Here is a 24,821-nt window from a genome sequence, read left to right as displayed (position 1 = left end):
AGGACAGGATATGGTCCAATAAATAAACTGAAAATTTTGTAACAAGCGGTAGAGTAATGCATATTAATTCTGAACAGATTGACACTGTAATTTGGGATAAAAACCATAATGATTACAGAACACAGTCAGTGTAAGTCTGATGGACTACAACAGATGTGTCCACCTGTTTAGGGTCCAGCTCTGCTTCACTTGGGCTGCATAACACTAGCTATTTGGAAAGGTATACAGCTTAGGAAACAGAAAATATATTGGATTCTGGATCAATTTTTTGTTCTTCTTTGTAACTATTAATGTCAAAAAGACAGAGCACACCAAAGGCTAAAATAAAAGAAAGTCTAGAGGAGATGTAAACATTGTTACATGCCTTTCACTGGAGATAATTTGGAAACCTTCATAAAGAGATTTTCAAGGTAAGGAGTGTGTAATAGATTCAAACAGTTTTCATTTTTCTAACATCAACAAATCTTGTATAAATTAACTCAATCGGAGTTTTTTTTAAATGCTGAACTGAAGAAAGAAAGATGGAAAGAGACTCCAATATTATAATGTTCATGCCTAGGGGCGCTCCATATACCCAATACCAAGTAAGACTAGGCTTTTGTGAATATTTATCACTTGAAATCATGGGGAAAATACTTTTTTTTTTGACAGAATATGCCCCAGGTTTAAAGATTATACTGTATGTCATTAGGGGGTAATTTTATTTTTTCTTAAGGTAGAAGGAGATATTGGTACTATAATAATAAATCTGCCTCTTTGTTATAAGAAAAGTTTAATGTGTGGTTATAAACATTGGTTGTTTTAAAGACGGATTGTTATAGATGTTATTACTAAAAATATCCTTCCTGTCTGTACTCTTTATACTTTCTTACTTAAATTTATTAACAAAATTGAGTATATGTGTGTCATTCTCCTTTCTCTGTTGTCTCTGTCATCCTCTGGATATTTAGCCAATCCTTAACCTAAAAAGCCTTTGTCATTATAAGGATAAAACATCATTTTGTTATATCTTAATATAGAGAAACCAGTCTTCTAGCTCATTTATAATCTTCAAATGTGTTTGTTGGAGATGTTTTGTATTCATTAATTTATTTGATTTTTTGTATAATAATTTCCCTCTAAATAAGATTTTCAAATTTCATAATGAGAAGGACACAAGTTAGTTTAGAGTACTGTAGACATATTCTTGTCAAAGATATCAAATGGGTAAAATGCTATCGGAAACATCCAAGAAGTTTAAAAAATTTTGTTGGCCAGGTGTGGTGGCTCACGCCTGTAATTCCAGCACTTTGGGAGGCTGAGGTGGGCGGATAATTTGAGGTCAGAAGTGTCAGACCAGCCTGGCCAACATGGTGAAACCCCTTCTCTACTAAAAATACAAACATTAGATGGGTGTGGTGGCGGGTGCCTGTAATCCCAGCTACTTGGTAAGCTGAGGCAGGAGAATTGCTTGAACCTGGGAGGCAGAGGTTGCAGTGAGCTATCACGCCACTGCACTCCGGCCTGGGTGACAAGAGTGAAACTCTGTCTCAAACTAAAGAAACAAACAAACAAACAAATAAAATAAATAGATAAATAAATAAATAAATAAATAAAATTTTGTCTTCCTTGCTTGCCCTTTCTTATAATCAGAAAAACTAGAGAAACATCTTTCAACATAGTCTATATGCAGTACCAGATTTGACAGAATTTGTATTATCCAAAAACTCTAGTGGGTAAATGGCATTATAGTTTATAATGAGAATATTTTGTCATACTCTTTGCACTCAAGGAAGTGTAAAAATTTAACAGATATACAAAAAGGAAGAGAAAACTAATATAAATAGATGAGAGATATGCAAGTGTTCCATCCATTTAGAGGGCCAAAACAGTGGTTGATTTCAGGGCAATTATGTATTTGCTATAAATTCCTGCTTTGAGGTCAGAAAATTAAAAGTGTTCAGAAAAATTGATGTAGTTTATACAATTCTGGACATAGTACATTTTATCTTATCAGTGTTATTTTATAATATTCAGAGTAGATATATTAAAAATAATAAAATCATGACCTAATGACTACAGTACTGTGTAATTACACATGCAACATATTATAGTGGATGAGTAAAGACTTTTTAGATTCTGTAGTTGTTTAAATTCAGTAGTTTCAAATTCTGACTGTGTATCAGCTGAGAAACTTTTAAACAATACTGATATCTTGGTGCCTAGCTCCTGTATCCCCACTCTCCCACTCACGGATTGTCATACAATTGACCTGAGGTGGGGTCCAGGCATTAATTTTTTTTTGAACTTTTATTTTAAGTTCATGGGTACGTGTACAGTTTCTTTACCTAGTTAAACTTGTGTCATGTGCATCCAACAAAGGTCTAATATCCAGCATCTGTAAGGAACTTAAACACATTTTCAAGAAAAAACAGCCCCATAAAAAAGTGGGCGAAGACTTGAACAGGCATTGATTTTCTTTCTTTTTTTTTTTTTATTATACTTTAAGTTCTAGCATACATGTGCACAACGTGCAGGTTTGTTACATAGGTAAACATGTGCCATGTTGGTTTGCTGCACCCAACAACTCGTCATTTACATTAGGTATTTCTCCTAATGCTATCCCTCCCCTAGTCCCCCACCCCATGACAGGCCCCCGGTGTGTGATGTTCCCTGCCCTGTGTCCAAGTGTTCTCATTCTTCAATTCCCACCTATGAGTGATAACATGCAGTGTTTCATTTTCTGTCCTTGTGATAGTTTGCTGAGAATGATGGTTTTCAGCTTCATCCATGTCCCTGTAAAGGACATGGACTCATCCTTTTTTTATGGCTGCATAGTAGTCCATGGTGTATATGTGAAATATTTTCTTTATCCAGTCTATCACTGATGGGCATTTGGGTTGTTTCCAAGTCTTTGCTATTGTGAATAGTGCCACAATAAATATACGTGTGAGTGTGTCTTTATAGTAGCAAGATTTATAATCCTTTGGGTATATACCCAGTAATGGGATCACTGGGTCAAATGGTATCTCTAGTTCTAGATCCATGAGGAATCACCACACTGTGGTTGAACTAATTTACATTCCCACCAACAGTGTAAAAGTGTTCCTATTTCTCCACATCCTCTCTGGCATCTGTTGTTTCCTCACTTTTTAATGATTGCCATTCTAACTAGTGTGAGATGGTATTTCACTGTGGTTTTGATTTGCATTTCTCTGATGACCCATGATGATCAGCATTTTTTCATGTGTCTGTGGGCTGCATAAATGTCTTCTTTTGAGAAGCGTCTGTTCATATCCTTTGCCCACTTTTTGATGGGGTTGTTTGCCTTTTTTGTAAATTTGTGTAAGTTCTTTGTAGATTCTGGATATTAGCCCTTTGTCAGATGGGTAGACTGCAAAAATTTTCTCCCATTCTGTAGGTGAACAGGCATTGATTTTCTTTTCTTTTTTTTTTTTTTTTTAAAAGAAGCAAGTGATTTTATTGCCATGTTTAACTGAAAATTTCATAGGAATACTTTGTTAATCTCGAGATAGTTTTGTGTAGTCATTTTATTTATGAAAGACAAAACTCTGTATCATTACTTTGATTGTCAGCATAAGTCTGGGATCAAGAGAAACAGGGTTAGTCCTTCAAAATCACCTAATAAAAGTAGGTTAGTAGGTCATGTTTTATAGATGTCCTGGTGACCAATTATTTTAAAGTACATTTCAAAAAGGAGTCATTACCAAAAATAAAAATTTCTTAGTTTTTTGAGCAAAAGGAAAATGTTAACACAAAGATATTTCTTATAAAGAACAGGGAACTGTTTCAAGCTACTAAATTATGATTTGTTTGTTTATGGCATGTCCTCCCGTGTTAATTTACAATCTATGAAAACTGACATATTTTAAGATTAAAAATTAAGAACTTAAAATTAAGTGGTTTTGTTTAATTTGATTTACTGGTTCTAGAAAGAAAATGCTCTGAAGTGATTTTTTAAAAAAGATTATTGTTAACTGAAGGAATACAGTGTATTACCAATTACCCTAAAATCATAAAGTAGAGTATTTCCCAGAGGAAATAGAAAAGAGCTACAATAGTTAATGGATATAATATTTAAAATGCCATAGGATAGTGGTATACTGCCAGCAATCCCACCAATCAACTGCCAACAGAAATAAGGCAACTCTTTATAAACAAGGTATTGAAAAGACTTTAAGAAATCAGACTCACTGATATCAACAAGGTTTGCCAGTGAAGGACTATGCAGCCAATCCAGGACAGGGAACAGTGCAAGAGAACAAACTGTGGGCCCCACACTTATACGTACAATGCAGCTAAGTGCTTGCAACAATAAATATTTACTACTGGTCATATCATCTCTGAACACACCAGCACCTATCACCGTGTCTTCTAGATGGTGGTATTAAAAGTTATTACAAAAATAGAAATTAAAATAGAGGACAGGATGTCTGACTTTTACAGTTCCCAGTACGGACTCCTTGTTTTGAGTAAAATAATAAAGAACAGCACTTGTAGAGAGAAAGGAATCTTCAGATCCTTCACATGCATTTGTTTTTGAACCTTACGAAAATGGGGTGAGGTGTGCAGAGCATATACAAATAAAAATTTAAGTGAAACCCACTTGCCTGACTATATGAGTATCTGGCACTTGGAATGATGTGGGCACTAACTTGGGCTTTGAGAAAAAGTCCATTCTTCAGAGAATGCAGAACACTTTGTGTCAAGGGAAAGATTTCTTTCCAGAAGTGGGGAGCAGATCTTGTGTATGAAGAAGTATTTTCTTTCCACAATGATGATCCTCAGCATATATATTCAGTTTGGATTGAATCATAGTCAGAGTATACTCTAAATTCCCAGATCCTTGTCAAGCATTGTTGCCCTTATATTTAATAAAGAAAGTCTTTAGAAAAAACTTTGATATTCATTTTTCTTTTTTTCTTTTTATTATTATTATTATTATTATTATACTTTAGGTTTTATGGTACATGTGCACAATGTGCAGGTAAGTTACATATGTATACATGTGCCATGCTGGTGTGCTGCACCCACTAACTCGTCATCTAGCATTAGGTATATCTCCCAATGCTATCCCTCCCCTCTCCCCCCACCCCCACAATAGTCCCCGAAGTGTGATGTTCCCCTTCCTGTGTCCATGTGTTCTCGTTGTTCAATTCCCACCTATGAGTGAGAATATGCGGTGTTTGGTTTTTTGTTCTTGCGATAGTTTACTGAGAATGATGATTTCCAACTTCATCCATGTCCCTACAAGGGACGTGAACTCACCATTTTTTATGGCTGCATAGTATTCCATGGTGTATATGTGCCACATTTTCTTAATCCAGTCTATCATTGTTGGACATTTGGGTTGGTTCCAAGTCTTTACTGTTGTGAATAATGGAACAGGCATTGATTTTCTAAGAGGTCTTTTGGTCATTACATTGTGAAGCCAGGGTTGAGAAATAATTATCTTCACTTTTCTGTTTCTAAATTGGGCTAACTGGAGCCATCTCTCCTTATATCAATGAGATCTTATGAGAAAAAGTTAATAAAATATCTTCACATATATTTGTGTAACATTTTATGGTTGTCAAAAAGAGTTTCAAATCTATTGGAGGTACACTAGCTAATTAAAGACTACAGTAGAGGTAAATACGTTTTTTGGAAAGATCACTTGTCCAAATCTTGGTGGTGTCAGTGAATACTTCCTGGGGAAAGAGACTACAAATCTTTGGCATGAAATGCAAATAGGGGTTCAAGGTTAATCTGTGCAGAAACACATGTCGGTATTTCATTCCTTTTTGTGGTCAAATTATATTCCATGGTATGAATATGCCGCAAGAATTTAGTCAGAGAAACCACATATTATATGATTCCACTTATATGAAATGTCCAGAAGAGACAAATCTATAGAGACAGAAAGTTGATTAACAGTTGCATAGAACTGAGCTGTAAGGAGTATGGGGAGATTGGTAAGTGACAGCTAATGAGTACAGAGTTTCACTTTGTAGTGATTATGAAGTTCTAAAATTGACTGTCATGATGGTTGAACTTATCGGTAAATATACTAAAAACCATTGAATTATGTAGTTTAAATGGACGAATTATACATCATGTGAAATATATCTCAATAAAGTTGTTCTGAAAAACAAGTAGGCTTGCAAGTCCAGATGAGTGAGAGCACTGTATCTGGAGGGAGAAATCTCAGAAAGCACGGAGAGTTTAGTAACTGGTAAGTAGCTCCAGATGGCTGGCACATAGGGTTCAGATAAGGGTCCCAGAGGTGGTTAGAAGTGAAGCTAAAGAAAACAAATGGGTCTGATCATGAAAGATATGTTTAGCCTTTAAATTTTTAAAAGTTGTGGTAAAATATATACAACATTTATCATCTTAACCATTTTTAGTGTGTAGTTCAATAGTGTTAAATATATTCACATTATTGTGCAATCCAATATCTGGAACTGTTTTATCTCGCAATACTGAAACTCTATGTCTGTTAAATAACAACCCCCCATCTCCTCCTGCCCTAGTCCCAGGGAAATATGATGACGATATATCATCACATAAAAAATGTCAACAAAGAGACAGAAATTGTTAGAAAGAACCAAGTGAAAATTTTGAAATTGAAAAGTGAAATAAGAGTGATTAGAAAATCACTAGATGACCTCAATAGTAGGTTTTAGCATTAAAGAAAGAATTAGTGAACTTGAGGATAAATGATTAGAAATGATGCCATGTGCATAGCAGAGAGAAAAAATAATGAAAACTTGTTCACAGGGATACAATCATTCTACCATAAAGACATATGCACATGCATGTTGGTGACAGCACTATTCACCATAGAAAAGACAGAGAATCAACCTAAATGCCCATCAGCAGTAGACTGGATAAAGAAAAGGTGGTACCTGTACATCATGGTATACTATGCAGCCAAAGAAATGAATGAGATCATGTCCTTTGCAGCAACATGAATGGAGCTAGAGATCATTATTCCAAGTGAACTAACATAGGAACAGTAAACCAAATACTGCATGTCCTCACTTGTAATTGCAAGCTAAACACTGAGTACATGTGGACACAAAGAAGGGAACAACAGATAGTGGGGCCTACTTGAGGGTGGACGCTGGGAGAAGGGTGAGGATCGAAAAACTACCTATCAGGTACTATGCTCATCACTTGGGTAATAATCTGTACAGCAAACCCTTGTGATGCACAATTGACCTGTATAACAAACGTGCACATGTACTCCTGAACCTAAAATAGAAGTTAAAAAATAAAGAAGAAATTTGCAAAAAACCCACCAGAGATTCAGAGAAATGTGGGATGGACCATTAAGTCCATCCATATATGCGTAATGAGAGTACCAAAAGAGAGAGCATGAAAGGGACAGAAGAAAACATTCTATGAAAAAATGGCTAAAAACTTCCTGAATGTGAGGAAAACTATTAATCTACATATCCAAGAAGCTAAATAACTCCAAGTAGAATAAATGCAAAAAACAAAATCATAACTATATACACTACAGCCAAAATATTAAAAGTCAAAAAGAAAGAGAGTATCTTTAAAGCTCTAAGAGAAAAACAATCCATCATGTACAGGAAAATCACAATAAGATTAATAGTAAATTATTCTGAAAATAATAGAGGCCAGAGGCAATGAGATGACAAAGTGATGAAGTTAAAACAAAATAAAAACAAACAACCAGTAAGATGAAGCTTATATCAGAAAACCTATTTTTCAAAAATGAAGATAAAGACATTTCAAAAATAAAAAAGAGAAACAGAGAATTTATTGCTAGAAGACATGCCTTACAGAAATGCAAATGGAAATTTATCACACTGAAAATAAAGACGTTAGACAATAATTTGAGTCCACATGTAAAAACATAATGAACATAAAGGTAATATAAAGATAATTACAAAAGGCAAAATAATTGCATATTTCCTCTTCAATTGTCTCGATTAAAAATATTAAGAGAATGAAAACAAGTAAATATATCAATATAGTAACTTGAAAACTTTCCACGAAGAAAAACCCAGGCCCAGATGGTTTCAATGTGAATCTACCAAACATTCAGAGATCAGTATCTCTCCTGTACTCTTCCAAAATATGCAGAAGGGGGGAACATTTCTTAATTCAGTCTAAATGTCACGTTTATTCTAATACCAAAACCAAACACATTACAGAAAACTACAGATCAATAAACCAGCTGAATATTAGGATATTAATATACAAAATAACTCCTCAACAAAATACTGTCAGACTGAATCCTGCAACTTATAAAAAGCGTGCATACAGGCTGGGTGCGGTGGCTAACGCCTGTAATCCCAGCACTTTAGGAAGCTGAGGTGGGAGGATTGTTTGAGCACAATAGTTTGAGACCAGCTTGGACAACATAGTGAGACCCTGTCTCTACAAAAAAATTTTATTTCTAGGTGTGGTGGCAGATTTCTGTGATTCCAGCCACTCAGGAGGTGGAGGGATCGCTTGAGTTTGGAAAGTATCAGGCTGCGGTGATCTGTGATCTCATCACTGTGCTCCAGCCTGTGTGACAAAGTGAGACTCTGTCTCAGTAAAAAAGAAAAAAGTTATACCACATACAACATGACCAAGTGGGATTTATCTTAGAAATGCAAAGTTTGTTTAATATCTGAAAATCAATTAGTATAATAAACCATATTAATAGAAGAAAGGATAAACTTCATAACATCATCTCAATATAGGCAGCAAACATTAAAAAATACAATACCATTTCATGATAAAAACACTCAACAAACTAGGAATAGAAAACTACCTCCTTAACTTGGTGTAGGCCATACACAAGAAACCCACGGATAACCTTATATTTGATAGCGGGAGGCTGAATGCTTTACTTCTAAGGTCAGGAGCAAGACAAGGATATCTGCTCTTGCCACTTGTATTTAACATTGTGCTGGAGATCCCAGATAGGGTAATTAGGCAAGATAAAGAAACAAAGGTCATCCAGTTAGTGAAGGAAGAAATAGAACTATCTTTAATGGCAGATTTAATGGTCTTGTATGTTTCCTCATATCCTGAGAAACACATGTACTCACACATACGACTATTGGAACTAATAAATGAGTTCACTAAGGGTGCAGAACATTAGATCAATACACAAAAATCAACTGCTTTTAATATATTGTCAATAAACATTGTAAAAATAACATTAAGAAAATAATTCCATTTATAATAGCATCAAAAATAATATTTAGTTATACATTTAATAGAAGTGTAAAACTTATACACTGAAAACCATAAAACCTAATTTCACAGAATTAAAAAAGATCTACAAAAGTGAAAGAACATCTTGCGCTCATGGATTGGAAGAGTTAATACTGTTAAGATGTCAGTACTCTAAATTGAACTATAGACAATGCAGTGTCTATCAAAACTCCAGCTGGCTTTTTTACAGAAATTAATTTTCAAATCTGTATCTGATCAGAGATTTCTATTCAGTTGCCATAAAGAATGCCTATAACTGAACAATAAAAACAATTTTAAATGAGCAAAGAATTTGAATATGCATTTCTTCAAAAAAGATATACAAATGGCCAATGAGCAATAATAATAATAATAATAATGATAATAAAGATGTTGAGCATCATTCGTCATTTTTTAGATAAATAAAAATCAAAACTACCACTTCACATCCACTAAAATGGCTATGATCAAGAAAAGAGATAATAATCATTGTCAAGGATGTGGAGAAACTGGACCCTAATGCATTGTTGGTGAAAATGTAAGTTGGTGTAGCCATTTTGGAAAACAGCTTAGTAAACAGTCAGAAGATTAAACGTGAAGATATCTTATTACCAAGCATTTCCACTTCTACTAAGAGAAGTAAAAACATATATCCACAAAACACTTCTACACAAATGTTCATAGTAGGTTTAATCATAATAATTGAAAGATAGAAGTAACTGTTCAGATATAACATATTGCATAACACATAGTTGAATACTATTTGGCAATAAAAAATGAAGTACCAATGCATGCTACAACGTGGATGAACCTTGACAACCTTGAGAAATGGGAGGTGATAACTAATGGGCATGTTTTTCTTTTCTTTTTTTTTAAGGAGGAACTAAAATATTCTAAAATGAGATTGTGATAATAGTTACACAACCTCGTAAATACACTAAAAATACTGAATTAGATGTTTTAAATTGGTTAATTGTATATGTGAATTACATTTCAAGCTGCGAAAAAGATATGAACTGTTTAAACAAAATAACAAGATATTATTATAATATGTATATAAATATAATGGATGAAAATAATAAAAGCTAGAAGGAGATATATCACTGTAAAGTTCTTATACTATTAGCCAACAAAGGATCTAAATTGAATTATAAAAAATACTAAGATAATCCAACATTGTCTGAAAAATAGGAAAAAGAATATATGGGAAAAAGGAGAACAAACAGTAGATGTACCTTTATTGCAAGATTGACTACAAAGCTTAGTCATCAAGACTGTATGCTGTTGACATTAATATAGAGAAATACATCAATGGAACAGAATAGATAACTTAGAAGTAGACATATACAAACATGTACAATTGATTTTTAGCAAAAGTGAAAAATAATTCTGTGGAAAAATGATAGTCTTAAAGAACAAGTGATTTGGCAACAACTGGATATAAACATTCACACAATGCACTTTGATTGATGCCTTGCAGCATATGCAAAAGTAAGCCCAAAATGGATTACAGACCTAGAAATAAGTCTGAATGCAACAAAACTTGTAGAAGAAATCACAGGAGAAAAATTTTGTGACCTTGTATAAGGTCAAGATTTCTGAGACACAACAGCCAAAGGCACAATCACAAAAGGAAAAGTTAATAAATTTGGCTTTATCAAAATGTAAAAGCTTGTGGTATTTGGAACATACTGTGAGGAGAATGAAAAACAAGCTACAATAGCAAAGGCATGGAATTAACCCAGGTGCCCATCAGTGGGAAATTGGATACAGAAAATGTGGTACATATGCACCATGGAGTACTATGCAGCCATAAAAAGAACAAAATCATGTTCTTTGCAGCAACATGGATGCTGCTGGAAACCATTATCCTAAGTGGACTAACACAGAAACAGAACTCCAGATACCAAATGTTGTCACTTATAAGTGGGAGCTAAACATTGAGTAGACATGGTCATACAAATGGGAACAAGAGACAATGACACTGGGAAATACAGGAGAGAGGACAGAGGGAACAGGGTAAGGGTTGAAAAAAAGTACCTATTGGGTACTATGCTCATTACTTGGGTGACAGACTCATTCATACTCCAAACCTCAGCATCATGCAATATACCTATATAAACAACCTGCACATGTACCCCTGATACTAAAATAAAGTTTGACAAAAGAAAAGAAAACAAAAAGGACAAGCTATGGACTGGGAGAAAATATTTGAAAAATATGTGTCTAATAGAGTATATAAATATCTGTCTAATAGAATATATATAAATAGAATAAGATATGTCTAACAGAATATATAAAGATCCATCAAAACTCAATACGAAACAACTGAATAAAAATGGGCAAAATATATGAGCATGCTTGTCATCAAAGATGATGATATAGAGATGGCAATAAGCAAAAATGAGATGCTCAGTATCATTTAGTCATTAGGGAAATGCAAATCAAAATCAAGATGAGATACCACTACATAATTATTGATAGGCTATAATTACGAAGATTGATCATATCGAATATTGGCAAGGATGTGGAGGAAGGGGCATTTCTTACACTGCTGGTTGCAAAAAAAAAAATGGTACAACCACTTTGGCAATGTCTTAAGATGTTAAACATCTTCACAATGTGCTTATTTCACATTGCATGCCTGTGTCAGAACATCTCAGTTACACCATAAATATATACACCTACCCACAATTTTTTTTTTTAAAGTGAAACACATACCTAACATGTGATGCAGGCATTTTATTCCTAGTCATTTGTCATTAGGATGTGAAAGCCTATGTCCACGAAAAAACATATGTGAATATTCATAAAATTTTAAAAAGTTTATTTTTAATTGCTATTTTTAATAGGTAAAGTTGAAAAGTCCTTCAGCATATGAATTGATAAACAAATGGTAATATATCTATACAATGGACTAGTACTCAGTAATAAAGAGAAATAAGCCATTGGTACAAAATGATTTTGCCCAGTGAAAAAAGTCAGCAAAAAGCAATAATCAGAATATGCTCATCTAACAGCAATGTTACACTCAAGATTTTACGGACGTATGTGAAATATTAGTTGAGAGTGACTAAACCCACGTAATATAAATATGTATTGCCATTTATTTTCTTAAATTGTATTAACTAATATTAAAAGTTAATTTATTTCTATAAAACCCCTGGAAGATAACTTAGGAAATACCATTCTGGACATAGGACTGGGGGGGCAAAGATTTCATGATGAAAATGCCAAAATCAGTTGCAACAAAAACAAAAATTGAAAAATGGGACCTAATTAAACTAAATAGCTTCTGCACAGCAAAAAAAAAAAAAAAAAAAAAAAAAAAAAAAAAAAAAACTATCAACAGAGTAAGCAGACAAACTACAGATTGGAAGAAAATATTCGCAAACGATGCATCCAACAAAGGTTTAATATCCGGAATCAATAACAAACAGAAACAAATTAACAAGCAAAAAACAACCCCTTTAAGAAACAGGCAAAAAACACAAACTGATACTTTTCAAAAGAAGACATACATGCAGCCAACAAGCATATGAAGAAACGCTTAATGTCACTAATCATTAGAAAATGCAAATCAAAACCACAGTGAGATGCCATCTCACACCAGTCAGAATGGCTATATTAAAAAGTTAAAAATAACAGATACTGGTGAGGTTTCAGAGAAAAGGGAATGCTTGTACACTGATGGTGGGAATGTACATTAGTTTAGCCATTGTGGAAAGCAGTTAGGAGATTTCTCAAATAACTTAGAACCAACAATCCCATTACTGGGTACACATACCCAAAGGAGTATAAAACATTCTACCATAAAGATACATGCATGCATATGTTCATTGCAGCACTATTCATGATAGCAAAGATGTGGAATCAACCTAATTTAGCCCAGCAATGGTAGACTGGATAAAATAAATGTAGTAAATGTACACTATGGAACACTGCACCACCATAAAAGAAGAAAATCATGGATGGCGCTGCAGGCCATTATCCTAAGCAAACTAACACAGGAACAGTAAACCAAATACTGCACTTTCTGACTTATAAGTTGGATCTAAATATTGTGTACATATGGACACAAAGAAAGTAAAAGACACTGGGGTCTACTTGAGGGGAGGGTGGGAAAAGGGTAAGGACTGAAATGCTACCTGTCAGGCACTATGCTTATTACCTGGGTGATGAAACTATTTGTATACCAAACCCCTGTGATACACAATTCACCCACATAAATACCTGCATATGTACCCCTGAACCTAAACTAAAAGTTAAACAAGAAATATGATCTGCTGGATTTCTACTTTCACGATGTTAGCTTCATTTTTAGGCATAAAACTTTTTGTTATAAATACTTTTTCTGGTGTTTGAAAATAATGTATATGCTCTGTTTATTTCCCATAAATGCTATGCATTTGTTCATCTAGTTAACTCATCAAATTTTCTAAAAAAGTTATTTAACATTCAGGAAAAGTTAATTTAGTTTTTTGTTTTTTTGCATGTACACAAAAAACATAAATACTGAAAATATTGAAATATTTTAGAGCAAAGGTTTTAGAAAATATATAAAGTATATTAGATAGAACCTTTTGTTGTCAGTAACAGAAATGAATCCAATCAAGCAAAACAATTTATATTCATATTTCAGAAGCTATAGGACCAAAATTGAAAGGAAGAAATGGATGGGGACAGAACAAAAATACATCCTCCAATTCTCATGAAAAAAGTATTTACAGTAATAGAATTACCACAATTCCTGATGACTCTGTGCACCTGGAGACTCACATTACCTGGTTCTTTGGCAATCTTAAAAGTACGGCACTGCTGCAGCGGTATAAATAAGTATCCCACTAGCCACCTCTGGCTTGGGAGACAGGATGGAATTGTGTGGAGAGGAAGAGAAATATTTCAGAATAGTTTTGAGATAAAAGAAATGTGAAGCAACTATAGTGTGGAACAAAGCACTGGAAAAGATGGCATAATTTCAAAGAAATATTTTTGTGGTCTGCAGATCCTCTTACAAAGTGTTTGAGAATTTGAAATAGAGATTTGAGTTATCTTGAGTTTACTCTTTGGTCTAAAAATGGTGCTTCTTTTGTGTAACGTAATCCCAATGGGATTCTTCCCCTGTGAATCACAGAAAACAGAAAATAGTCTTCATGACTCTTTTCACAGTTCTCTGAAGGATAACACATATCAATTTCATTCTAGATGCATAGGAAAATAAGTTAATTCATACATAAAATGGAGGCCTTAGTGCATTTGGTAGAGGCCTAATTTTTCGTGGAATCCCAGTTAAGGAAGGCCTAGAGTACATTACAGGCTTTATTCAGGACTATTTCACAGAAATCAAGGGCAAAAAATGTACAACTAGTCTTTTGGAAGCTGACATTTCCTGGCCAAAGAATCAGATTAAGTTTTAATCAGGCTATTTCAAAGAATTGGTGACAAATAGCAAAAATTGTCTACTGAACACTGAGTCCTGCTAGGGGATTAGCCAATAGGATCATTATGACCCAGCCAACGTCCCAGAAGGGCATAGAGTAGAAAGTGTGTGTCTGTGTGTGTACGTTGTGTATCTGAGTATAGAGGAAGGTTAGCTTTGTTTCTTCATTTTCTTGAGTTATGCATGTGCTACTCATCCTCTTTCTTTTTGTCCCATGTTCATCTTTGTCCCATATGGCTCTGGACTTACATGACACATTATTTTTTCCAAGGCTCCCATTTTCTTTTATTTTTCTTTTTAATATATTTCAGTAGGTTTTGGGGGAACAAGTGGTGTTTGGTTATATGGATAACTTATTTAGGGGTGATTTCTGAGATTCTGGTACACCCATCAGCTGAGTGGTATACACTATACCCAATATATAGTCTTTTAACACTCACTTCCCTCCCACCTTTCCTCCTGAGTCTCTAAAATCCATTGTATGACTCTTATGTAAGGCCCCCATTTTCAAACTGCTTATGTATTCTTAGAAGATTTGCTTTTCTTGGACTAAGTGCACTGGCTCGTGCCTGTAATATCAGCACTTTGGGAGGTGGAGGAGGGAGGATCCCTTGAACCTAGGAGTTCGAGACCAGCTTCGATAACATGGAGAAATACCATCTCTACAAAAAAATAGCCGAGCATGGTGGCATGAACCCATAGTCCGAGCCTGTACTCAGGAGCCTGAGGTTGGAGGATTGCTTGAGGCTGGAAAGTCCGGGCTGCAGTGAGTCGTGATCATGCCACTGCACTGCAGCCTGGGCAACAGAGCCAAACCCTCTTTCAATAAACTTTGCTCTTTTTTATACGCTGCCAAATGAGAAGTAGTAACTTTCTCTATAATCCAGGGAATGATTTTCTTCTATGTTATAGTTCTAGTCTTCTACTTTCAGCCTATAGTCCCAATTCTGTAGTCCTTTCATCAAAGAAAAGGTCATATTTATTTTTTGCTTTTTAAAATTGATTTTTGGATAGACAATTTATAAAAACAAGATGAAGTCAAAAAGTTACAAAGATATTTCATAGATTTTAACACTCAGTAATTCTTCCCCGATGTAATCAGCATTACTAATTTTTTATGTAACCTTTCTGATATTTTATTTATGTGGAAGTATATTTTTATGTATATTATTCTGTATATCTGTTTTCTTTAACAAATGTTAGTTACTATAAATACTAATATATATATACTGCTTTTTTCCCCCACAGTACAGAACATTTAAATCTTAATATCTGCCATAAAACTAACTTCCTTAGTAAAATGTAAAATAGAAAATGAGAAGAGAATTTGATTCCTTTGACATTGATTATCTTCTCTGGTAGCCTAAATTTCACATTTTGGCTTAACCAGCAAATGAAATGTGTATATGTATAGGTCACATTACAAAATTTTATATTCGTTAAATGCACAGTTAGAGAAAATAATTTATTACATAACTTTAAAATGAATTCTTAAAAATGTGTTTAAATGAATCTTTTTTTGGTTTTAGATTTTGTCATGTAGACAAGACTTTAGAGTAGTGCTAAAATTTATTAAGAGATCAGATACATTTAGTAAGAGATCAGTTCTCATAGTATTTATTTTCACAAAATTTGTGTGATTCATCAGTCAAGCTTCTTGCCAAATAAGAGAGTCAGTAGTTTTTAGCATAATGATCATTTGTAAGGTTTCTTGGTTTAAGCTGGTGATTTTGATCTCTAAGAGTTTCACATTTATGCCACAAAATGTGAGGACATAAAACTTCTCATTTGCTAATTTGGACATAATTTTACATTGGAAAACTATTCTTATCTTACAATTTAGGTTTTGTAATACATAAAAGATAGCTTTTATATTATTTTGGAAAAACTTGTTGGATTAAAAAATATAGTTACTCCTATTTTGGCCTATTGGAATCTGACATTCATTTGTTTGTAAGGAATAACCTGGGAAATATGGCTGTATAGCACTGGCACTTGCAAAATAGAAAATATAATTAGCTTGAGATGTAGTAAATGACTTTGTTTTTTCCATAAAGCCAACATTACGCCAAATAACAATAACTCTTAGAAACATTTCTAAGTCATTCCATTTTATTTTTAGTTTTATAATATTTACTTGTAAATTAAATTTTACTTTTCAAATGAAATAGTTTTCTAAATGAGTAGAAAACACCTCATGTGGTTGTTTCTAATTTCATTTTCTGTTAACATAGCTGTTGGCACTAGAAATGCAGAACAATTTTCAGAGTACTGTCAACCATGTAATTTCTTGGCAAATACATGACAATTACTTCCATGTAATTATAGTGTCAGTCTATGGGATTACACAGCTTAGTCTAGGAAGACAGTTACCTGGTCATCTTGTCCATCATTCTACGGTATTTGTTTCCCATGTTAATGTCCTTGTCACACCATGAATTATGGCTCCCCTTAGTACTGCAGTCCAGTCAAAGCTATAGAATTCAGCTAAAGGCAACTCATTTTCTTATGTTCCTAGATTATTCCTTTGGATTAAGACTAAGGCACCGTTGTGGGTTAACCTTTGTTACTTATTAATGCTCTAGGGCCATGTAGTAATGAATGTTGTGGAGTATCTTTAAAGAATCAATAGAAATATTAAACCAATTAATTAACATAAATAGAATATAAAGAAAGACAAACCGTTAAAAAGTGTGATAATTTTAACTTTAGCAACAAGTTACACTTGGCTTTATTGTGTTATTTTACAAATTGAAGGTTTGTGGCAACCCTGCATCAAGCAAGTCTATCAGCACCACTTTTCCAACAGCATGTGCTCATTTTGTGTCTCTGTGACATATTTTGGTAATTCTTGGAATATTTCAAATGTGTCATTAATATTATATCTGTTATGGTGGTCCATGATCAGTGATCTTTGATGTTACTATTATAACTGTTTTGAGCACGATAAACCATGCCCATATCAGATGTCAAATTTTAACAGTAAATGTTGAGTGTGATCTGACTGCTCAAACAACTGGCCATTCCCTCATCTCTCTGCCTCTCCTTGGGCCTCCTTATTCCCTGCAAATGACCAAATTAATAACTCTGCAATGACCTCTAAGTGTTCAAATAAAAGGAAGAGTCACAAATCTCTCACTTTAAATCAAAAGCTAGAAATGATTAAGGTTGGTGAGGAAAGCATGTTGAAATCTGAGGTAGGTTGAAAGCTAGGCATCTTGCACCAGTCAGTTAACTAAATAGTGGATGCAAAAGAAAAGTTCTTGAAGAAAATAAAAAGTACAATTCTAGTGAACATATGAGTGAGAAGAAATCAAAGCAGCTGTGTTGCTCCTGTGGAGAAAGTTTTAGTGGTGTGGATAGAAGATCAATCCAGCCACAACATTCTCCTAGACCAAAGCCTAATCCAGAACAAGGCCCTAACTCTCTTGAATTCTATGAAAGCTGAGAGAGGGAAGGAAGATGCAAAGGAAAAGTTGGAAGCCAGAAGAGTTTGGTTCTTAAGATTTAAGGAAAGAAGCCATCTCTATATCATAAATGTGCAAGGTGAAGCAGCAAGTGCTGATGTGGAAGCTGCAGCAAGTTCTCCAGAAGATTTATCTAAGATAACTGATACATGTGGCTACATTAACTAATGTATTTTCACTGTAGACAAAACAGCCTTCTATGGGAAAAGGATGCCATCTAGTACTTTCAAAGCTGAAGAGGAGAAGTCACTGCCTACATTCAAGCTTCAAAGGACAGGCTGACTCTTGCTAGGGGCTAATGCAGCTGGTGAATTTAAGTTGAAGCCAATGCTCATTTACATCCTGAAAATCTTGAGCCCTAAAGAATTATGCAAAATCTACTCTGCTTGTGCTCTATAAATGGAACAACAAAGACTAGATGACGGTATATCCGTGAACAGCATGGTTTACTGATTATTTTAAGCCCACTGTTGAGACCTGCTGCTCAGAAAAATATTTCAAAATATTACTACTCATTGACAATGCACCTACTCACCCAAGAGCTCTGATGGAGATGTACAGAGAGGTTACTGTTGTTTACATAGCTGGTAACACAATATTCATTCTGCAGCCCATTGATCAACAATAAATTTTGACTTTCAAGTCTTATTCTTTAAGAAATGCATTTCATAAAGCTATAGTTGCCATAGAAAGTGATTCCTCTGATGAATCTGGGCAAAGTAAATTAATTGAAAACCTTCTGGAAAGTATTCTTCCCACTCTAGATACCATGCAGAACATTTGTGCTTCATGGGAGGAGGTCAATATTGTTGCAATGACAATGAAGAATTTAGCACATTACATAAACTTATATGATAAAGCAGAGACAAGGTTTAACGGGATTGATTCAAATTTTGAAAGAAGTTATGTGGGTAAAATGCTATCCAATAGTGTCTCATGTTATAGAAAAATCTTTCATGAAAGTAAGAGTCAATTTGATATGAGAGGGGAGCAGGGAAGTGCTGGGTAGAGAAGGGCATGGTCTCTGACCAGGGCTCCACCCCTGGGTCTGTGCCCATGGACCTAGGTGAGGATGGGCATTTCTGTTTTCATGCCCAAATGTTGCATTTTCCAAGACCACCCTGTCCCCCCACCCATGCCATCCTGTGCCTATAAAAACCCAAGACCCAGCAGGCACAGATACAACTGTCTGGATGTCAAGAAAAATGCATGGGCAGAAGAGCATACAGGCAGCTGGACATGCAGAGGAGCAGAAGAACACACCGGCAGACACCAGAAGATGCCAGCAGGCCATCGACCAGTGGAACAAGGCAGAGGCTTGGGGAAATTGGTTGGGATGGTTGGAGGATAATTCAGTGACTGAGTGGCCCCACGCCAAGGGAAAACCACCGTCCCACTCCATCCCCCTTCTGGTTCCCCATCCACCTACTGAGAGCTATTTCCACTCAATAAAACCTTGCACTCATTCTCCAAGCCCACGTGTGATTTGATTTTTCCGGTACCCTAAGGCAAGAACCCGGGATGCAGAAAGTCCTTTGTCCTTGCGATAAAGCAGAAAGTCTAATTAAGCTGATTAACACAAGCCATCTGCAGAGGGCAAAACTGAAAGAGCACATTGTAACACATGCACACTGGGGCTCAATCCCAGATGCTGCCATGGGGTCGGTGTTCCCTGCGAACTGCCTGCCTGTCTGCATGCTCCCCCAGGGGTATGAGCAGCCGGCCACCCAAGAAGCCAGCCACACCCCCATCACACATCCTGTGATGGCGATAAGGGAACTTTTCCCATTTCAAATTGATAAGAAAAACTTCATTCTTGTCTTATTTTACCAAATTGCTACAGCCACCTCAAACTTCAGCAATCAATTCCCTGATTAGTCAGCAGCCATCAACACTGAGAAAAAACCCTTTACCAGCAAAAGACTACAACTTGTTAAAGACTCAAATTAACTGAAGGTTTTCATAATTTATCAGATAATTCAATAAATGTTAACTAACAATATTCATATATTAGTTAAAACATCCCTGTTGTCCTTCATATTTCTTTATACTTATGGAAATTTTGCCAATATATACAAATACAGTAAATCCGTTGAACCTTCATACTATTTTCATCATCATAATTAAAGCATTTTCTATAATATCGAAATTATTTAGGTAAATATAAATGCCTACAAAAAGTGGATCATACAGATCAAGCTCCCACTCTTAGGAAATAAGAACCTTTTAATATCATTGTAATTTCTATATTTATAACAAAAGTAATCTGAAAGTTAAATAAAATTCTATTTAAATTGGTAAAATTTTTAACAAAAAATGCTTTTTCCTTAAGGGATTTCAACATTTACTTTATCCAAAACTAAGCCAAAAAATAATTTTCTCTTAAACTGAAAATATGAACATGCCTGAATGCACAAAATCTGAAGGAAAATGTTTTCAATATTTTTAAATAATTATTGCTTAAAGTGTGTCTTACTCTATTTTTAAAATGCTATTTGTTTACACCACCAAATTATTAACTCTCAGTAGTTTCTTTTCAGGGCTTAAAAATATCAAAATATAGGAAATTATTTTACAAAGATGTTTGTACATTAACTACATTTTTGGTAATTTATAAATATAAATAAATGTATTCATTTCTTCAAAAGTATTTTTGAGTACCTACCTGATTCCAGACACAGTACAAGTCCTGCAGAGGAGGCAGAGTTACAAATATGAAGATGTTTTTCTCGTTCTTGTTTTCTTCTCAGAAATGGCAGAAAACAGTTGCTAAATGTTATTCAGCACACCACTGGAAAATGGTACTGACTTTGCAATCAGATATACCTGAAAGCCTTGTCTCATACCGTATAAACTTGTTTCCTCATCTGAAAGGAGCAAATTATGTCATTACTAACATCATGGGTTTGTTGTGAGGATTAAAGGAAGTAATCATCATAAAATGTTTAGCATGTCTTGGTTCATAGCAAACTCATTACATTCCTATTTCAGTTACAGACTTTACCCTCAAAACATCCAAATTATGTTAATTATTAACAGCAGATGCTATAATAAGACAGACTGAATCAGTAAGTATTATTGATGTATCTTACAAGACTCATGTGGAAAGTATTGAGGCAGTGTAGAAAAGGGAGTGTTCAATGCTGTCAAGAAAGACTCACAGAAAAGGTAATGAATGGGTGGGATTATGGCAGATGTACCAGAGTCTACTAAACAAAGAAAGTGGATGGCTTGCAGAAAATCCTAGGCAATCAGTATATTGTGTGAATGGCACAGATGTGTTGTAGAAAGATATTTGATAAAATGGACAATGTCTTCAGAGGCATCTATGTGGGGTTGATTCCAGGCAAAGTCTGAGCAACACGAATATCTTTCTAGAATGACTGCTGACAGTAAATATCATCTCCTACATAATTTTGCCTGAAACATGATATATTTTTGTTTCCTCTCTACCTCATAATTCCTAGAATTAAGGAAGTGAAAGCTTTCCCACTGAATATTGACCACCAGGCTCAAATATACAATTATAAATTAAAGCATTAAACAAAGTAGGTCTTCCAAGTGATTTATGAATATTAACTAAGTCACTGATTTAAGTGTCAGATTAAGTAGTTAGACATTCATATTAACTTTTATAATTGAGAACTTTGAAAAAAAGAGTAGCTTGCCTTCATTTAAATTCAGAAAAGCCCATACATTTGAAATTTGTATTTCATGAATACAACCTACTCTTAAATGGAGTATTTCATGGAATGGAGCCAAAGAAATAATATTGTCTAAATAGTATATTCATCAAATTTTTGCCTAGATTTATTATTTGTTTTTAATGTTTAAAAATTGGAGGGTTACAGTGTTATTTTTATGCTGGTCATTGTAAAATTAGTATACACAATTCCATCATTGTTTAGAACCTCCTGGTACATTATATTGTGTTGTTCCAGTCTCTTCTGTATGTTTAACAAAAAATATTAACAACCAAGGGATGTTTTAGATTTTTAATAAGAGAGAGTAGAAAATAAATACTAACAAACAATCAACCACATGTTTGTTAATGCTCGGGGTCTTGCTAAGTTGTCCTTGAGACAATCTCCTTCCTTTGGAATATGCTTTCCCACGGAGACAGCACTTTGTAATGGGAAAGTAATTCTTTAGTTACCAGACTGCCTCCTAAGGTACGTAAGGATTATAGGCCATAGATTTGAAGCAATTTGATTATTTAATATAGCCATTTGCATGTATTACTCATGTATGGGTCAAAATGTATGTGGGTGTAGGGTTTCATGCTACGTGTTAGAAAAGGATTAGTAGTTTATGTTTACTGTGGAGCTCCAGTCCCTGAATATCTGGCCATGATTGGTGTGCTAAACCCCTGCTCACTCTGAACACGACTAGGCTCTCCTGTGCCTTCTATCCCTTCTATCCTGACTGCTTTCAGTAAAAACAAAGTCTGTACTCAATAGACCCATTGAGAAGAATAGTTCAATTATTTCTCCAAGACATCAGACCAACAGGGCACGTCTTTAACACATAGCGTACCTACTTTGACATGCAGTGAAAAGTGGGGTCTCTCTTCTAGTTTCTCCTGGTTGGCTTTCACCTCTTCATCCCCCCTTTATGCTTTAGCAAACTACTTAAAGGTATGAAACTTTTAACTTCTCTATTTGGAAGTTTTTTTTGTGTGGTCTTTTTTTTTTCCTGGAAGAATATATATATATATATTTTTAACAAATATGTCTCTAAATGAAGTGTCACAGTGGCACTTATGTAGAGGGAAAAAAATCTGCTCCAGCTCAAATTACGGAATCAGAATTAATCTCTCATTAAGGTGTTATTCAAATTTCTTGGCCTGGATCAGATCCACATGACATATGAATTCAGACTGTGCAAGCAAGGGGACTTGAATTGATGTAGACAAGAGGACCAATAAGGAAATTAGAGATTTATAGCCAAAAGAAAAAAATAAAGTCACTTTAATTTCACTTCATGAAATCTTTCCAAAGTAAAATCAAGGATATTCCAAAACTGAGCAAAGACAATAAAAGTAATTTGTCAAAATCAAACACATTTAGAGTTACAAAGAAAGCACTTCTAGTTGTGACCCTCAGGACCTGTCATTACTAAAAGAGGCTGTAAAAAAGGTTTGGGAGAAAGGTATTAAGGGAATAGAGGCTGATAAGGTAGAAATCTTCACAGCTAATATAAAAGTAAATCTTCCTAAACCAGAACCAACTGTAAAAAGGAAAGATTTACTGCTGGCTCTTTCTGTCTCTGCTGCTGTAATGGCCATACCATTAGCTATATGTTGTGAAAGCAGCCACTTAGTAAGATGGGTGGCATTATTTTTAAATTGATCCTAGAATTCTCAGTACTGTCTTTTTTTTTTTGTTCTACATTCTTGCGAAAAGTTTCCTGACGAGAGCAGACAGCTGTAGGCCTAGTTTTGTGACTTCATCTTTGAGACTGTATAGTGTGGTGGGCTTTATTTTCACATACGTGCATGTTTGAAAGCCAGTTGCATTAGTTACTGTGTGTTCTGTGGCACATTGCTTACACTAAAAATTTCAGTTTCACAACTGGGAAAACAATATGGATGATGATGATGACAACAACAAATATTTATATTACTGTGAGAATCAAAAAGTTATTATAACTTCCTAAAATTTTTATGAAAGGACTTGGCACACAGTTCAATTTTAGCTTAAAATAAGAAGAATCAGACTATGGGCTCTCAGCAACTCTTCTAGTGTCACATTGTGAAGAAATCATCTTCACTTAACATGCCTTTTAAACTTATATTTTAAGTTCAGGGGTACAAATGCAAATATTTTAAGCATAGTTTGTGAGATAATAGACACACTAAAGGGAAAACGATCATAGTAAAAATGATTTTAGCTCTTAATGGCATTTAAAAATCATCCAATAGCATCCAATAAATTGAGCCTTCAATAGACAATTACTCACTGATTAAGCATAAAGAAACAGAAACTTAAACAGAAACAGAAATGTCATTTTGATGAAGGAAAGGGATGTTCAAGGAAGGAGGGAAGCAAGTTGGAAACAAAGGAACGACAAGAACAAAATTGAAAACAGTACTCGAAACAACTAAACTAATGATTCCAGCATTGTGAATCAGGTTCCAGGTGAAAGGAGCAGGATGTGAAGTACCAAATTCTTGACCATGCCCTTTAGAGGCATTATTTTATTTAATTTGCATGGTTACCCTATGAGAGTAAGATTATGTTTTAATTTTACTAATAAGAAAACAACCTTGACATGTCCTAATATCAAAGTCCTAAGAAGAGATGAGATGGACTTATTTAATTTTCTGGTTTTTTTTTCTTTTATGGGAATAATTTAGGTCAAGATCAGACAGGGGCCACGACCTTGGTTGAAATGAAAAAAGTCAAAGAATAACAGATGCTGTTGAGGTTGCAGAGAAAAGGGAATGTTTATACACTGTTAGTGGGAAGGTAAATTAGTTCGGTCACTGGAAAGCAGTTTAGAGATTTCTCAAAGACCTTGAAACAGAATTGCCATTCAAATCCTGTTATTGGGTATATACCCAAAGGAAAATAAATTGTTCTACCCAAAAGACACATGCACTCAAATGTTCACCACAGCACTATCCACAACAGCAAAGACACAGAATCAACTTAGATGCCCATTGATGGTGGATTGTATAAAGAAAATGGTACATACACACCATGGAA

General features: G+C 34.6%; 1 long non-coding RNA gene across 2 annotated transcripts in view; it reads right to left on the bottom strand.

Moving 5' to 3' along the window:
- Positions 1 to 20,977, bottom strand: part of LOC129049732 (uncharacterized) — a 100,944-nt gene extending 79,967 nt beyond the window's left edge. For both annotated transcript variants that reach the window (XR_008513019.2, XR_010136947.1), the window contains exon 1: positions 20,777 to 20,977. This is a non-coding gene — a long non-coding RNA (uncharacterized LOC129049732). The remainder of the gene's footprint in view (positions 1 to 20,776) is intronic.
- Positions 20,978 to 24,821: the final 3,844 nt, after the last annotated feature.

This window comes from Pongo abelii, chromosome 15 (genome assembly GCF_028885655.2).
Source record: "Pongo abelii isolate AG06213 chromosome 15, NHGRI_mPonAbe1-v2.0_pri, whole genome shotgun sequence".
NCBI classification, from domain to species: domain Eukaryota; kingdom Metazoa; phylum Chordata; class Mammalia; order Primates; family Hominidae; genus Pongo; species Pongo abelii.
This window is presented reverse-complemented; position numbering and strand designations above follow the sequence as displayed.